Raw genomic sequence first — 13,383 nt, 5'->3', positions numbered from 1 at the left:
GTACAATTGTTATGCGAGTATTTCCTCCCCCTCCCACTTCATTCCCCCCACCCCTACCCTCTCAGACAATTCTACTCTGGTTATTCCAGATCGTCTCGTGTTTCTGTAATGTGTTAGTTCGTAGGTGCAAGAGTGATCTATGATAGATTATTCACAAATTCGTAAGCTTCACTGCTTTTTCTGAAAAGAATCGAGACTTTATCACGGACGTAGGCTACTCTATGTGTAGGGTGAATATACTTCCCGATTAATCAGGATTTTCCCCATTCAGTGCACACAAATTTGTCTCGATTTTTTTTAACAAACTGCTTTTATCCCGAATTTTAATCGCTTATGAAAAATTGTGTTTTCTTTTAATCCTTATAATAAAGGAAGCTTTTAATATAAAAATGAGTGTCTTCTGACGGCCTTAGCAAAAACAACTAAGGAAGAGATGGGTGAAGTGTTTTGTATGAAGTGTGGCATTATATGGGACATTACGACGAAGTGAAAGAAACGACTAGAAGCATTTGAAATGTGGATATGTATAAGAATGAAGCGTGTGAAATAGGCGGACAAAATAAGAAATGAAGCAATGTTGGAAAGAGTGGATGAAAAAGAATTAATCCTAGAACTGATCAAAAAGAGAAAAAGAAATCGGGCGAGTCACTGGCTAAGAAGAAAGTGCATAGTGAAGGATGCATTGAAAGAAATGATGAACAAGAGAAGAGTTCGGGGGAGAAGAAGATATCAGATGATAACGACATTAAGATGCACTGAAAGAAATGATGAACAAGAGAAGAGTTCGGGGGAGAAGAAGATATCAGATGATAACGACATTAAGATATTATATCGATCATATGCATAGGCTGAGGGGAAAGTATAAAATAGGGAAGATTGCAGAATGCTGGGTTTGCAGTGAAAAGCCTGCCCTGATTGAACGAATTTTATACTTTACAGAATCAATGAGACAGAAGCAATGTTATGTAAATGTCAAGTAATTATATCGAATGACGAAACAATTCACAGCGAAAATTTTAGATTAAATTCAGAAATACTAATTGTTTTCACATATCCAATAGATCCTAAGAGAACTTTTGTATGTATGTATTTATTCACACTGCAAATGAGTAAATACCCGGTGACAGTGGTAACTAATTACACTCAATAATTACATTAATAATAAATTACAATTCATAATATTAATAATAAAATAATAATAGTAATAAATAATAATAATAATAACAAGGAACATCCTAAATTAAATAAAGCACAATCACTTAATATAACATATTTAATTAAAGTAACTATAATTTATATCTTAACCCTAAGTTCGAACTTAAACCCACGAATATATATAGTAGGCCTATATGTTCATACTTGTATAAGTACGTTTCAGCGCTACACTCATTTCGGTATCAATTCACTTACTGCACTGGAACTATGAAACATTTCACTGACACTATCCTGACTTCACTAACACTTCAAAAACATTTCACTGTTTAAATACTTTGCACTACCACTATAAACTATAAAACTTCACAGACACAACACACTTCTTCACTGATGCAACACTTCAAATAACAAAACACCCTTATTATTCCGTTGAATTGTACTTACTATATTAACCTGAAATCGCTAGCCTAGACCCCATTACAAGCAATTTCGGACGTTCACTATAACTCACACCCTTTCACTATAAATCTATCTCATTTCTCTGCCAGTATAACTCTCAGAATTTACTTATAAGCTCACTGCGCTTTCACTACAACACACTGCACACCCAATATAAATCACTGGAGATTCACTATATGTATCTGCTTACTCACTATACATGTAACACACAAAATAGTGTGCATAATATATTTCCGTCTCTTAGTAAGGTCCTTAAGCCTATTTTTAAATACGTTTTTGGTTATTGGTAAAGCCTTTAGTAAGTCTGCAGGTAGAGTATTCCAGTCCCTGATAGTACGATTGAGAAAAGAAAACTTTCGTGTCCGCCCTCTGTCATCTTTCCCTCAATTTATGTGAGGTACATAACATAACATACAGGAAACAAGAAAGTGACTAAATCTGATTTATTCAAACGACACCATGTGACCATGCGCAGATACATTCTACAACGGGCCGGCTTGCAATGTGACGGACGCTATACTCATTAGCATTCTAGTGCGGAACAGGAGATGGAACGATCGTAACGAGCCTGTCTCTTGGAATGCAGTACTTGTGCCACTGTTGCGTGGACGTGCAGGGTGCTGCTGCTCCGTGTTCGATACCGGTGTCACGCGAGACTCCTTGCTCCGTATTAGCCAACCCTTTAGCTCCAGAGGCGCGCTGCCATGCAATCATTCAGCACGTCTCTACGGCCCGACATAAATCTCTTGATCGCAAACACGGCGGCAAATAAAATTGACGGGATTTTTTACTCTCTCGTTATACGAAAGGATTTTCGGTCATTGTGTACGAAACGGATAAGTTGCACATTTGAAACGCTGTGTGAAATCTGCAGTAAAATTGCGGATAGGGTATAAATCCCGCATACTCTCTTGATTTCTGTCCCTTACCTTGTGTTCTGTTTTAATTGGCAGGGAAAAGATGAGGTTCTGGGATCACTGGTTTTAATGGTGAATTTGAACATTGTAAAGCGAAGTTTGTCTATAGTAATGTTACAAGAGGTCTGAGATATGCCGATAAATTTATTTGGGAAATCTCAGAAATCGAGTGACATTTATTAGGACTATTTTGTGAATAAAATAAAAATGTAAGTGATTTTATATCCTTAAAATTCGCTCACAAAATGTTAATAATTGTATATTTATGAATACTTAACCTATTCAGACAGTGTAAAGTCGAAATAGATGAATAACGATTAACTGCAATAAAGAAATTGAATGTTATTCAGTAATACCAATTGAGAAAAGCGAAATACAGGTTTAAATATGTTAATTGCATATACTGCGCTTTTCTCTTGTTATTATATGAGAAATAAGTTTTTATTATCTGCTGAAATATTAATTTAATTTAAACATTTTATTGTATAATTACAAATAACCTGATTAATACATTAATTAAGCGAACAATTGTTATGAAGGAGTGTCATTTTCTTTAGATACAATGGACATGGAATTAGAAGATGAAGATGTGGATGTGGAAGTAGGATTTCATACTTAATTAAGTACAATGGATTCATGCTCATCGATTTACGTGGAAACATTTGGCTACATTGACTAAACAAAATAACGACCATGCGATAAATTAATAGTGATAAATCGAGCTGCAGGAATTATCGCGATGTATGACTGTGATTGATTGGAATTCAAAATTTCTTCACACTTCATTGGTCGAAAATAGAATGACATCATATAAACGAAATAGTCAAAGCAAATTATATGAAAATCTTGTTAATTTTTGTTACTGGTTTATTTTACGACGCTTTATCAACTGCTATGCTTATCTAGCGTCTGAATGATATGAAGGTGATAATGTCAGGGTCCGGCGCCTAAAGTTACTTAGCTCTTAATGGGTTGAGGGAAAACCTCTGAAAAATCTTCAACCACGTAACTTGTTCCAACCAGGATTTGAACCCGGGCACGCTAACCATTACTCCACAGCGGTGGACCCAATTCATATTACAATTTGAAAATTGTACACAGAATAACAAAATACATACAAATTGTACTACAATATAGGTACAGCCCACAATATGATTACATGGGTTCAGAAGAAATGTTCCATTATGACATAAATTTCCTGTTATACGTAAAATAAATTACGAAACTGTGCCGTGCCTTGTAAATTAGCAATTTGAAAATGATAACAAATTACAGCAAAACAATAATACATTATTGATATAGAATGCATTGTTATTTTATATAGAACTAATATCATACAGTGGTTTAAAAATTTTTCCCCATAGTATTTAAAAATTGTGACAACTATTTGATCTTAAAGTTCTTTTTTTATTTAGTATTTATTTTATTTATTTATTTATTCATTTATTTATTTGCTCATTTTCTCACTTATTTACTTTTTTGTTTATTTAATACTAGCCGTACCCGTGCGCTCCGCTGCACCCGTTAGAAATAAATATAAAGTAATTACATCATTAAAATAGGACATTTGATCCAGGGAACATTCGTGTTTGATAGAAGGATAAATCGTTTATTACGTTACTTAATTTAAAGTGAATTAAAAAAAATAAAAATACGATCATTTTGATCCACAGACCACTCATTTGCCATAAAAATTATTTTAGGAAATACAGGAAACGAATGTACAGAAGAGCCTATCAAGTTTTCTGTGCATGAGAATCTATTTTAATCTTACCTGTCCTCGATTCACTCAGAAATTACTGTAATAACATTATAGCATTATGTCCATCTAGAGAAACTACACTTTCCAATGGTGAATTAATAATTAATTATACAAATCGGTTAATTTAGCTTCCGACATTACTTCATACAAACACAGAAACATTCTCTGTAGGCTGTTTCATAGCTTTCGATTGTTGTTGTCCAAGGCCCCTTATAGACGAAGTCATTTGTTTTTTAATTCATTACACGGCCTTAGATGGCAGTTATTTTAATTTTAAAACTCATTTATCTCATTAAATATCAGTCCTATCAAAATTTTTCAAGGAATAAAACGTATCGGAAATTATTTTTGAAGAAACTTTTGTTATGTAACATTTTTCATAAAAATCAATAATAAGCGAGATATTTCGATTTATTTAATTCAAACCTCATACCCCCCCCCCCTCTTAAATAAAATATTTTGAATGCCATATAGCCTAAATTCTAAGTTACAACGAACTTAGTTTATATTCCAATTTTCATCTAAATCTGTTCAGCCATTATCGCGTGAAAAGGTAACAAACATCCAGACAGACAGGCAGACAGACATACAAACATACATACAAACAAAAATTAAAAAAAAGCGATTTTCGGTTTCAGGGCGGTTAATTATATATGTTAGGACCAATTATTTTTTGGAAAATCGAAAATTACCAGAAAAATTTCGGCTACAGATTTATTATTAGTATAGATGTATGTATTTATTTACACTGCAAGTGGGCAAGCACCCGGTGGCAGTGGTATATACAATATTAACAATACACAGTTAAAATGATAAGCAATACACAATAAAATTTACAATAGCCTACATAATAAAATTTACAACACATATACAATTTTATACACAATACAATAAGAATACACAATACAATTTAACACAATAATAATTAAACATAAAATAAAACACCTAATTTTACAACACAACCTACATAATTATGTATAGGTCCTACATAATTTTCAATAGTCTTTCACTTTACTCTCATCTCATTCCCTGTAGTGGCACTATGACGCATTTCACTGACACTTTAGCACACATTTCACTGACACTATAGAACACATTTCATTGACGCTATAAATTATCACTGATCGGAACTGTTCACTGCACTGTAAAACCATAACTTCACTGACTCATCTCGCTTCACTGATACAATAGTTCAAATAAGTCAAATAATTGCATTCTTATGCATACTTATAAACAGAACTACATTTAAACTAAACATTTCTAGTGTAAGGCCCTCTTACACGCTATTTTTAAATAATTTACAATTCAAACCAAGGAAGTAAACTCGTCAGGCTAGATAAATACATGCCACCTTAAAAAATTAAGTGTTGAATGTCACCTTAATTTTAATTTTCACTTTATACACAACTCTTTAAATTATTCTTGAATCTCCTTAAGGAAGGACAGTTCTCAAAGACCGCTGCAGGTAGGTCATTCCAATCATTTATAGTTCTATTTAAAAATGAGAATTTACCTACATCCGTTTTCTGTTTCCTACATTTGATTTTAAAATCATGATCGTTCCTACCATAGTACGTTGGCTTTTCTAACCGAGCCGTTATGTCTACCCATGCTTTCTGACCTAGATGTGCTCTATACAATGATGTTATTCTAGTTTTCCTACGTCTGTTTTCCAAAGTTTCCCATTTAAGTTCTTTTATCGTATCGTTCCCATCTTCTCTTTTACCTTTAACAAATTTAGCTGCCCTATACTGGATTCTTTCTAAGGAATTTATCTGATATATTCTATAGGGATCCCAACACGTAGTTCCGTATTCCATTAACGGTCGCACTAATGTTAGATATGCTATTTCCCTCGATTTGGGGCTAGCCTTTCTCAAGATTCTCATAATAAAGTGAAGTGCCCTCCATGCTTTGCCAGTAACATTATCAACATGCTCTCCCCAAGAAAGTTTGGAGTTTAAATACACTCCTAGGTATTTACAACATTGTTCTTGCGGAATTACAACACCACTGAATTCGTAATTTAGACTAGTTTCCTCTCGGGTTTTACAAAATGTTATAGATTTACTTTTAGAACCATTTATTTTCATCCTATGCTTTAACGCCCAGTTGTAAATGTTATTCAAGTCTGTTTGAATAGCATCTACATCTGAATTATTTCTAATCTTTCTATAGATAATGCAGTCGTCTGCAAATAGCCTCACATTTGATGTAATATCCTGGCATAGGTCATTTACGTAAATTATAAAGAGTAATGGACCCAGAACGCTGCCCTGTGGCACCCCTGAACTTATATTTCCAATTTCCGATATTTCATGACCTACTCTAACTCTCTGGATTCTACCTTTTAAGAATTCTTGGATCCATAGCACCACTCTTTTATCTATTCCTAGCCTACTTAACTTATCTATTAATATGTCATGTGGCACCAAATCAAATGCTTTCGACAGGATTAAGGCCAAAAGAGGCTTCTCTTCCATCCTACCAGATACAATATACAAATGCAACAAATAGGCATACAGTGTTAATAAATAATGCAAATTACATTAAATTCCAAGACACGATGAATAGGATTACAAGGGAACACTAAAGGGCACTTATAACACAAATATAAGTAAAACGAGAGAGATAAAGAGGAAGTAACAGTAATATAATAATAATAATAATAATAATAATAATAATAATAATGATAATAATAATAATAATAGTGACTGGGAGCTTTTGAAATATGAATATAGAGCAGAATGGAGCTTGTGAAATGGACACAAAGAATAAGAAGTGAAGCTGTGCTAGAAAGCGTAGATGAAGAAAAAATAATGCTGAAACTGAACAGCAAGAGGAAAAGGAATTGGTTGGGTCACTGGCTGAGAAGAAACTGCCTACTGAAGGATGCACTGGAAGGAATGGTGAACGGGGGAAGAGTTCGGGGCAGAAGAAGATATCAGATGATAGGCGACATGAAGATATATGGATCATATGAGGAGAAAAAGAGGAAGGCAGAAAACAGGAAAAAAGATTGGAGAAAGCTGGGTTTGCACTAAAAGACCTGCCCTTGGACAGAAAACTAAATGAATGAATACAATTACTACGGAAATTAGGCCTACTATATTATAAAATCATGTATGAAATGGAAGCTTATACAACAAATTATACTGAAGGTCCACTCCTCACATCACATGCCGTCGGATGTGTTGAGATGGACTTGTGCAGTCGGGTATTAAGCGCTGTCGTGGTGGGTGTCTGAAACTTTTTATCGCGCCGTAGGAGTCGAGTTTTTGAATGACCAAATTACCGCCTGTAGTTGATTTCTTTTCTCTCTCATGCCTCTCCTCTCCCCCAACATCATATCAAGCTCAAGAATTCATAAAAAAGCGATGGAGGCATTCAGCAATTGTACATGCGAGTCGATTACTGGGCCACGCTACCTGCCGCCCACACGCCGTTCTGCGTTGAGGAGGTAATGTGCATCACAGCGGTGACACGGGAGCACAGAGATGTAAGAGGAGATGATGATGATGATGATGTTGATGATGATGATGAATACATACAAGGGAGAATTAAACATGAATGAGGAAGAAAGAAAACATAATTTCAAAAATAGTAAATAAAGTAATATGTAACTTAATAATAATAATAATAATAATAATAATAATAATAATAATAATAATAATAATGATTTATTTTAGCTGGCAGAGTTAAGGCCGTAAGGCCTTCTCTTCCACTCAACCAGCAAAAAGTGTATATACATATGCATGAACTTACAAAGAATCCAACAATTTGATTTAGATGAGAGTTACATGTATACAAAAGTTATTTACAAATTAAACAACAAAATACTATGAACTATTAATTAAACACTGAAATAAACTGTGTAGCAGAATTAAACTAAAATACATAGAATGTTAATATATTTCAAATAATATTAGATAATAGAAAGAGATTATTACGAGACAATTAAAATACAGCACAATCAGGATGATGTCTAAAGAAAAAAGTAACAATGTAGTCAGTGATAGTTTAAATCAGTATGATTGGAGTGAAATGCTAATAAGGTTATCTTTTAAGCTGTTCTTAAAGGTGTTTATTGTCTTGCAGCCCCTAATACTTTGTGACAAGGAATTCCATTGACGCGAGGTGGATATTGTAAAAGATGATGAATAACAAGATGTTCTATGAAGAGGTATACTTAGCGTGCCACAGATAAGTGATCTGGTATTTACGTCGTGGTTAGAGTATAGATAAGAGAAACGAGACGAAAGGTAATTTGGTGTTGAAGTGTGCATAATTCGAAAGAGTAAAGACAAAGAGTGTAAAGTTCTACGTTCTTTAAGTCGGAGCCACGAGAGACTTGCGAAGGACGGTGATATGTGATCATACCGTCGGATGTTGCACACGTATCTGACGCACATAACTTACAGACCCAGAAACAAAATTTGGGTCACCTGAACAACAATGGTTAAACATTAAACAATTTCAAAGAGAGATTTATGCATTGTTTGGTAGTAAATAGGGGCCATTTTAACATTTTGTAAACTGAAATCCGCATATGATACAACACAACAATCAATGTATTTCATGAAGTACGTCAAAGTTATGAAATACATTGATAATTAACAAGCTTATCGGAACAAAAATGGGTATACAATTCAACACAACAATGCTAATTTTGGTTTTAATGTTTTTTTTTTAGTCCATGCATTGCATTACTATTGCAGATAAATTTCAATGGTGCATATCCTACAATGTGCATTTTTTAAATTATAAATTTAAATAATATTAGACTGTCTCCGTGGTCTGTCGGCCAGCATGCTGGCTTCCAGATCAGGAGGTCCCGGGTTCGATTCCCGGGCTTGGCTCTCGGTGAATTTTTCTTCAAGAAGAGTAATTCCCTGGGATATCTAGAGTCTGGAAATTTGTATGATTGTGAGTGTGCCGGGTTAATATTAATTAACCAATCATCACAAATGTAAAAATACATCAGGACTGTCGCTGGGCAGTAACCTGAACACACGTTTCAGCGTCACATTGTTGACAAGTAACTCCATCTGTTAGCACAACCAACAACGGAAAAAAAATGTTAATATTGTTATTAAATTCTTTTTATTAGCTATATTTGTTTCTTTTCGCTTTTGTCTGCAATTTTTCAATCCAAAGCCTCCTCATATTGGTGTACTGAAGCATTCAAATTTACTTTTATTCAGTATACATACATTGTCATCAAAAGAGGTAATTTTTAAAAACAATAGTTTATAAATAGCATATACACACACACACACACACATATATATATATGTATATTATTTTGTACGTACTGAGACCTGAAGAATCCAAAAATGGGGAAATAAGTACATATGCCCTTTAAAAAAGATAGACTCCTTGGCACACTCTTTATAAGTTAAAAGCATAACATTTTAAAATATACTCAACACATTCCTTCTTTGATACCTTACAACTTTTATGTAAATAGTTTCCTCACAAAATTAGAAATAAGAAAGTTACAACCATTGTTCCATACTTTTTACTCATCCTGTATAAAAAAAATAAAAGAGAATTAATGGGACAGGAAGAGAAAGAAAGGCAATTGGAAGAAAGAGAAGAAGAAAAAGAGTTGAATGGGATAGAATATCAGTCAACTTTAAACACACATTCCCACTGGTACAGAAAATCCAGGAGATACTGGACCATTAAATAATAGTGCTGTATTGTAGAGGCATCAGTAGTTACCTGGGTGGTAAAACTGTACCCAACAAGCGCCGTTCTGTGTGTGAGATGCAGTTTATAGTGTTTGTTCCTGTGTTGATATTTGCACAGCCCTGAAGAACAGGCGTTCCTGTTCTCGATGCGCTAGACAATGCTGTTCACATTGTGGCTCTAACATCCCGGCGCCACTGGCGATACCGGACTTGGAAGTAGCGTGCTACAAGGATAAGGCCGTCTGCATTCTCTAAACATCACATTTCTAAGAAGTCTAGGATATATCACCATGAGCCCCTTCATAAGTGGGCCAAGTAATTGCCTTGCTTGTCACTGCATCCCCAATTCGCGGTTGAAGCCTAGCTGGAGGCAACAAAAATCCGTAGCATGACTTACTTTCAAAGAAAATTAAGACCGGGCGTCCCATATTCTAGAATGAGTCATTTAAAAGAACATTGTCACCAACCAGGACAAAATTAATGGCAAATTTCTACCCGAGTGTCGTGGATAGATTCAGTGCAGCATTGCGGAAAAACAATGAAAATAGTTTTTATGACAATGTAACAAAACTTCTGAAAAGTTATAATAGTATATTATGATACAAGGTTGGGAAGTGCTTTTTACAAAATCGAAAAAAAGTTTGAAAAATGAGTAGAGCGAGTATAATGTATTTTGAAAAAAAAAAAAAATATATATATATATATATATATATATATATATATATATATAAATCTTAATATACAGTACTACATTACACTATGAACAGCTGATGGTTAGCAGTCTGGCCAACGTACAAACTTCACCATCAAGGAGTAAAAATCGTTCGGATACTAAACAAACATGGACACCTCACTAACAATTGGGGGTACAATAACAGATCTATATTAGTTACAAATACGAATGTAGGCGGTACATAATAACAATTTTAAAAATATAAATTTAGATGTTGTCTTAGAATTTTTGTGTGACTCACAATTAGTAATTTACAATTCATATTGATTTTTCACATAAGCCGATTGACATGTATGCTATAATAGAATACAAATAAATTGATTAATTAAAGGAAGAAAATTTCATCTAAATAAGAGGACTCGGGGAAGGATGCAAGAATACTTGTGGCATTAGCGCCCTGAATGGCGATACCAATGCGCTGAAATAGATATTGACTGCTTCGAGGGCCCCCAGAAAGCTGCACTAAACTTCTGCCTATGGTGGAGATGGGAACTTTGGCTTCACTACACCATGATCCAAACGTTTTAACAACAAAAGGGACAAAAAGGGACAAGGATACTTGTAATATTTCGTATTCAATTGGAATAATTTTTATTTCTTTTTGTGAAGTAAGTTCTGCCACAAGACGTGCCACACTAGCGACATTTGTGGCCTAGTTCTTTTGCGATTTGTAGCACTCAGTAGCTCTTTAAAAGATCTTCTTCTTCACCTCCTCTCTCCTTAACCCTACTTCCATTTTTACGACATATCTTATGACTGAACATTTTTACAGCCACACACAATTGTAATGCGTATGGGAAGAAAATTGTTATTGTCCATTGCCATTCTTTAGGTACATAACAACTTAACCAACACATATTAAGAAAATCCAAGAAAAAAGAACTATATATCTTGATTACACAACTTTTAACACTGTATCACTTCGGAATATGTATGATAAGAACTTTCTTGTGTTAAATTTTAATGTATCTTGTTAACATGTTTCAACCTATTTTGGGTCATCTTCGGAACTGGTCGTTGTTGGTCTTGGCGCCTCTTGTTTCCTGTGAGGATGCGTTAGTAGTGTAGAGTGTTTTGAAATTGAGTTGTGTGTTGAGAATATCGTTGGGGTGTGTTCTCGTGTGTCTGTTTATTTCATATTGTTCTAGTGTGTTGGGTTTCTGGCTTTTTGGTTGGATGTGCAGTATTTCCATGTCTGTGTTGATGTCTCTGTAGTTGTGGTTGGCATTTGTGATGTGCTCTGCATATGTGGAGGTGTTTTGTAATTTTGTTACGGCTGTGATGTGTTCTTTGTAACGTGTTTGAAATGATCTACCTGTCTGTCCTATGTAGAAGTTGTTGCAGGTGTTACATTTGAGTTTGTATACGCCTGCAACAACTTCTACATAGGACAGACAGGCAGATCATTTCAAACACGTTACAAAGAACACATCACAGCCATAAAAAAATTACAAAACACCTCCACATATGCAGAACACATCACTAATGCCAACCACACCTACAGAGACATCAACACAGACATGGAAATATTGAACATCCAACCAAAAAGCCAGAAACTCAACACACTAGAACAATGTGAAATATACAGACACACGAAAACACACCACAACGATATTCTCAACATACAACTCAGTTTCAAAATATATACACTCTTTGACTCTACACTACGAACGCACCCTCGCAAGAAACAAGAGACGCCAAGACCAAAAACGATCAGTTCTGAAGATGACCCAAAATAGGTCGAAACATGTTAACAAGGTACGTTAAAATTTAACACAAGAAAGTTCTTATCATACATTTTCCGAAAAAAAGATCTTCAAAAAAATTCTCTGATTCATATTTTATTAACTCTGTATCAACTCTTCATGTTATTGGGGCAGAAATTTTCGATGCTTTTGTGGAATGCCGTATATTGAATAAGTAACAATGCAGTGGAATCTTGTATTTCCAAGAATTTCTGCCACAGTCTGGCTCTCTCGGCTTCTGTTTAATTTCCAGACCGTCTGCGTCGCACTCTTCGACCCCCATTTGTCCAAATGTTTCATCTGACACAGACAGCACAACCTTCATCCTTGAAACTGATAACCAAAGCTTCTGAGCGAACACCATCCCCATCTTGAGACGCTTTCCCCACTCCACCCTCGTCTCTTTTAAATAGGTATACAGAAACAAATTCATAGTGCCAGATGCCCTCTACAAATGTCTGCATTCATTTCTGCACTCTACCACTTTCCTCAAAATATTACAAGGAATCCATATCTTTTCTGTTAAGGACAAGACTTTCATATTTTACTTCTCACTTATGGTAAAAAAAAACACATAGATATTAATAGACTACTCGCCCTCCACTATGGCTCAAACTGTAACATTTCCACGTTAAAAAGCAGCGGATCACTTTTCGATCTCTAGTATAGTATTGAGTGATAATTTTCATTTCATAAGAATTGAATACATCCATGGAATAAGGTGAATGTAACACTTGGGCTACATGTTACATTCAACCTCTATCCATAAAGGTACTCAATTGATCACGTGTCTCTTGTATATTTTGTAGTCAGAAACGCTGCTCTTACAGCTGTAGCGGAGAAGTCTAGCGTTCAAAATGCAACATGTCCACCATAAACGATTTTTCAGGAATAGCGAAAAACGTTTTATTACTAA

At 34.7% G+C, this 13,383-nt stretch overlaps 1 protein-coding gene across 5 annotated transcripts in view; it reads left to right on the top strand.

The window, feature by feature from the left end:
- dac (dachshund family transcription factor) overlaps positions 1-13,383 on the top strand; it is a 1,230,461-nt gene that overhangs the window by 382,721 nt on the left and 834,357 nt on the right. The gene's annotated exons all lie outside the window — the stretch shown is intronic.

The sequence above is a fragment of the Periplaneta americana genome, chromosome 2 (genome assembly GCF_040183065.1).
Source record: "Periplaneta americana isolate PAMFEO1 chromosome 2, P.americana_PAMFEO1_priV1, whole genome shotgun sequence".
Taxonomy (NCBI): Eukaryota; Metazoa; Arthropoda; class Insecta; order Blattodea; family Blattidae; genus Periplaneta; species Periplaneta americana.
This window is presented reverse-complemented; position numbering and strand designations above follow the sequence as displayed.